A 6,000-nucleotide genomic window follows, 5' to 3' on the forward strand; every position below is an offset into this window, starting at 1 on the left:
TAAATAAATAAAAATCTTAAAAAAAAAAAAAGAAATAGATTTGAAGTAGTCAAGATTAGAGACTTATTAAGCCACAAGGAAGAAGGTTGACATTGCCATCCAGGCAAAAATGATAGTGAGAATGGTTCTGATCCGAAAAACCATGAGGACAAAGAGAAGTGTATGCATTTGAGGGATATTCAGGACAGATGGCTGATGTATCAACAATTGACTATACTTGTAAGAGAAAGGGAGAAGGGCAGATCAAGGATAGGGATGAAGATGTCATTCACAAAGGCAAGGAACACTTGGGGGTGACCTGGTGCGGGGGAAAGATGATGAGTTCAGCTTTGTACATTAACTCTGAGGTTAGCCAAGTCAAGATGTCTAGTAGATATCTTGGAGATATATATATATATGTATATGTATATACCTATATATATTTGGATATATGGGTTTGGAGTTCAGGGAGTTCAGGAGTTCAGCATAGGGGTGGTACCTGAGGTCATCAGACTAGATGAAATCATCTGGAAGGGCCTGGAAGAAAAGCCTTATTTTAAAGATTTATTTATTTATTTATTTGACAGAGAGAGATCACAACTAGACAGAGAGGCAGGCAGAGAGAGAGAGAGGGAAGCAGGCTCCCTGCTGAGCAGAGAGCCCGATGCGGGACTCGATCCCAGGAACCTGAGATCATGACCTGAGCCGAAGGCAGCGGCTTAACCCACTGAGCCACCCAGGTGCCCAAAAAGCCTTATTTTAGAGATGGGCCTGAGTTAGGAAATGAATAGCCAGCCGGTGAGGAAGTAGAGCTTAGTAAGTTTAGACAAGTTGTTCAAGAGATTTAGCTATAAACAGAAGGAGGAACATAATGCAGGAATTAGAATAACCTGGAGTTAAGAGGGGTTTTGTTTGTTTTTTATTTGTTTCTTTGTTTGTTTGAGAGAGCACGAGGTGGGGGGGACGTGGTGAGGGGGGGGGGACCGGCGAAACAGAGAATCTCAAGACAACTTCACATTGAGCCAGAGCCTGACACGGGGCTGATCTCAGGCTCCTGAGATTGTGACCTGAGCTGAAACCAAGAGTTGGACACTTAACTGAATGAGCCACCCAGGCGTGTCTGTCTGTCTGTTTTACGATGGGCAAGACACACTCGTATCTAACAAAAGGGTCTGTTGATTTCTAGTTCAGGGTCTTTTGAATCATCCCAACCCATTTGATAAAATACTAGCACAACTGAACTGATAGTCCTCCTTACCTTTCCAGGTGAGATAAGGAGGCAGGTCCTCTTGGAGGGACCTGCTTCAAACCTCACCTCCAATATTCTGGAGACTTTCCCACCAGAACTCACTTGAGGATTGACTCAGAAAACTTGTTTCTCAGGATGGCTCACCCAGGCCCCTGGGGATCGTCTCCTCCCAAAGTCCAGTTGTGCAGGCTCTGTCTCTATCTTTCCAGGACTCCACTGCAGGTGCTAAGGAAGTGGTCTGCCAGATAGCTGCTCTGGTGATGAGCTAGAGAAATAGACCCACAGTTCACAGGATGGACGCTCCTCCTCGGATTCTCTGATGATGCTGTCAAGTTCTTTTTTTTTTTTTTTTAAGATTTTATTTATTTATTTGACAGACAGAGATCAAGTAGGCAGAGAGGCAGGTAGAGTGAGAGAGGGGTAAGCAAGCTCCCCGCTCAGGAGGGAGCCCGATGCGGGGCTGGATCCCAGGACCCCGGGATCATGACCTGAGCCAAAAGCAGAAGCCCCAACCCACTGAGCTACCCAGGCACACCGATGCTGTCAAGTTCTACTAACATTTCCTGATGCCTGTATGGTGCTGGGCCCTGGTGGTGCTGTGATGGACTGTAGGAACCACAGTCCAGAAGACAAGATGTGTAAATAAAGCATCAATCACAAGACAGTGCTCTGAGAGCCTTATGAGATGGCCCTTGGGGCTGGGAAGCCTGGCAAACTCTTGTGCAGGAGCCTAGCCTCAAAGGTTTGATGGCAGAAAGGGGAAAACTTGAAATGCCTCTACCATCCCTGACCCTGACTCTCCTACTATTTTGGGAGAAATGGCAACACAATCTATTTCCAAATTGATTTTTTTTTTCCCTCTGCACACTTTTTCATTTTTGGTGAGCATTGTGTCTTCAGACCTGGGAGACAGAACATTGGGAAAATATTTGCACAAAACCTTTCAGAATGTCCAAGTCTAGCCTTGGAACCCCCACATTAAGAGCAGGTGAGGCCACCCTTGCTGGCAGTTGGAAGGCCCCTGAGCTCAATCCTCACATTTCTTCATTCCCTTCATTCACTTCCTCACCCATTCCTGGGGCTTTAAATAGCAATTATATACAGAGAAGTCTTAAGTTCGTATCCGTAATCAGGACCTCCCCCGTAGGATCCCACCCCACTCCCCAACCCGACCCCACCCTGGCCACCTTGGACTTGTATATCCAGCAACATACACAGCCCCGCTGTTTGGATTTCCAATGGGCTTTGTAAACACATACCTCAAACCAAACTTCTGTCTTTCTTCCCAAACCTGCCCATCCCTGGGTCTCCCCCATCACAGTTAATGGTTGAAGCCAAGCCTTCAGAGTCATCCTCGACTTCCTCTTGCCCGCCTACCCCCATCTCCGATCTGTTAGCCAATTGAGTGGATACCGCCTTCAAATATCCAGATGCTCCACATCTCTCCTCGTTCCTTCTGCCAAGCCTTCACCATCTCCACCGGTTTAGGTCAGAAGCCTTCTAACTGGTATCCTTGTCTCCATATCGTCTTTCCATGGGACATCCTCAGCACAAGTGATCCTCTTAAAATGTGAGAGCCTGTCTCTGCACAGCTCAAACCTCTCCAGTGGCTCCCATCTTACTCTAGGTAGATGCCAGAGAAACTTAGGTTGGCCCCTAAGGATCCACCCCCCCATGCCCTTTTCCCTGACCCCTTGATGTCATCTGGTAGTGCCCTTCGCCTTGACCGCCTCTCTCCAGCCACACTGGCCTGTTTACAGTACCTATCACTTACAGCTCACCCTCCCATCTCAGTACCTTTGCATTTGAGGATCTGTTTGCATCCTTCCCTCAGACATCTCTTTCAGATCCTTAATAAAATATCTCCTTTCCAGTGAGACTTTTTCTGACTACTGTTTAAAATTGCAACCCCCTCCCCTCATCACTTCTGACCTTTAATCTCTACTTTATTTGCCACCAAGACACTCGTCACCCTTTAACCTACCAAATATTTTGTTTGTTTCTTGTTTATTTTCTTCCTTCTAGAATATAATCTTGACAAAGGCAGGGATTTTTGTTTTCTCAGGTTAGTGCTCAATCTCTAGCATCCACAGCAGTGCCTGACATACATAGCGTACCCAATTAATATTTGTTGAATCAATTAATTAATCCTGGCTGCAATGAGTTCCTGGCATGTGTCAAACAGGGGCCTGGAATGTGCCACGAAATTCCTTGTAGTGAGCAACACCATTGTCATTTTGCAGATAAGAAGACAGAAGCTTGGAGAAGTATGAGTGTCCTGCCTCTCTGTTCCCATAGCAACCCATGCTTGTCCCCAATACCTCTCATTCTGCATTGTCATGGGCCATTTCCCCAGGCAGATGTAAGACTTTTGAGGTCAAGGACCATCTCTTAATGATTTTCGCATCTCTAGCACCTAGTAGAGCGCTGGGCACATAGTAGATGTTCAAGAAATATTTGTTGCATGCATGAATGAAATCAGGACACAAACCACCAACTGTTAGATGGCAAGGTCTCTGTTTACCCTGACTCTACCCTGGATTGTCCCTAAGAGAGCTACAGAACAGCTAAGTTCCCTTCCCGTGGCAGAGTGCCTGCCTTGTACATCCTAAACCATAAAGCCGGAAATATTTCAGATGGAGAACACTGTACATGGGCTGATCATTTTTCCCCATCACACCAAGCAAATAGAAAGTATTTCTCCACTCAATCCCTCTGCAGTTCCCACATACACAGTCAGGGTCTCTTGATTCCACCTCCTAACCCACTATTTCCCCCAACTTCAGCTGTTGGGTTGGGCTACCTGCCCCTTCATCCACTTAGCTGGCCTTCAGCCAATAGTCTCTGCAAATCTTCTCCAGGCCATGTGGATAGCTGAGCCAACTGCCTACCCCATTCCCACCCCACTGTGAGTTCAATAGGTTCTCTGAGTCTCTCCTTTGCTTCTTTCTAGATTTTTCTCCATTGCCCAGACCCATGGCTTAGCTTCATGGAAATGGGTTGTTCATCCATGGAGGACTGTGGGCCTCTTCCCCCACCTGTTTCACCTTCTCTGATCAGTAATTCTTAAACGACTGTGGGGGAGGGGTCATAGACCCCTTTAAGAACCTGATGTGGGCTATGGGCCCTCTCCCTCCAAAAAAATACATACACTCCTAAATGCAGCATTTTGTATAGGTGTTCAAGTGCACCCCAATTGAGAACAGCTCCTCTAGATGGTCTCTCTTGTCCTTGTCCCCACCACTCTAGATTTCTGGTTGTCATTGGCTTCCAAATCAATCTAACTAATCTCTTTTCGGAAGCAGAAACTTCTCCCTACCATATTATTACCAATGCCGTTATTGTTATTAACAGCAGCTACAAGATTTGAACATTTTTTACGCATCACCTGATTTCACCCTCTCAACAACCCCAAGAGGAAGGAACTATTATTTTCCATCTTTACAGATGAGAGAACTGCTGGTCACGTGGTTTGCTAGCCCCACAGAACTCTAAGTCCATGGTTTCTTTTCTCTGTCCCGTGGTGTGTAGACTGTTTGTTACGAACTGCTGTTTGCTTTGACCTTCTCATCTCTACCATGGGAAGCCTGCCTCCACCCCCGACCCTATGGTGCCTTGCATGTTATTGCTAACTACTGTGTGTGTGTGTGTGTGTGTGTTTTAACCTCCCCATCTTCAAACCTCCTGAAATGTGCCTTTTTTAATCACCTCCCTTAGCCCTCTGAAGCTCCCTCTCTCTCCCCCATCCACGGCTTCAACTGACCACAGGTGGCTTTCTTTGCAGTTGCTTGAGCACATGTGAGCCATGAAAAAGGTTTCATTTCCCCTCCCACTCTCAACCCAGCTGTGCCAGCCTCTGTGATCCTTGCTGGCCCTCAATTGGGCACCATAGCCACTCTGGCAGAAGGCCTTGGAAATTTTGGGACTGCCACACCTGAAATCCAGGTAAGAGGAAGGGAGAGGACATGGATTGATCACGACGTTGTAGCAGGCCCATGTTTGGCATGGGGACATAGAACCTAAAAAGGCCCCAGCTTCCAGATCCTGCCAGGTATCCTACCGATGGACACCTGGAGGCTCTAAGATGATTGGTAGCAATCCATCTGCTGCCTGCCTCTGGATGGTTAAGGGTCTCTCTCCAGCATGGCTAGCATCCAGCTGCCAGCTGGGCCAGCAAAAGTGCTGCTCAGACCCGACCCGAGAAACACCTGGCTGTTGATGAACATTTTCTTCCTCAGCTCAAATCTCAGACCAGCCGGATAATTTTAGTTGTGTTAATCATAGTCCTACTTTTGTTCTTAGTGTGATAAAGTTGTATATCGTCACAAAAGCAATTTCTAAAACTGTTTATCGAAGGCCAGTGTACATACAGAAAAGCACAACTATCCAAAACTATGCAGCTTGATGAATTTCACCTACTGAACCTCTGTGTAACCTGCACCTAATCAAGCCACTATCCTGATGACTTCTAACAGCACACATTTGTCTTGCCTGGTTTTGTCCACAAAAGCAATTGTATTATTTATTTCTTGGATTTTATTTATTGATTCGAGAGTGAGAGCGTGCACGAGTTGGGGGGTTGGGCAGAGGAAGAAGGAGAGAATCTCAAGCCGACTCCACACTGGGCCAGACATGGGGCTCGAGCTCACGACCCTGAAATCGTGACCTCAGCCGGAATCAAGAGTTGGACACTTAACCGACTGAGCCACCCAGCTGCCCCACACAAAAGCACTTTTAAAAAAGAAAGGGACTGGCAGGGGTGCCTGAGTGGC

The sequence above is a fragment of the Lontra canadensis genome, unplaced genomic scaffold, assembly GCF_010015895.1.
Source record: "Lontra canadensis isolate GAN:19392208 unplaced genomic scaffold, GSC_riverotter_1.0 scaffold105, whole genome shotgun sequence".
NCBI lineage: Eukaryota > Metazoa > Chordata > Mammalia > Carnivora > Mustelidae > Lontra > Lontra canadensis.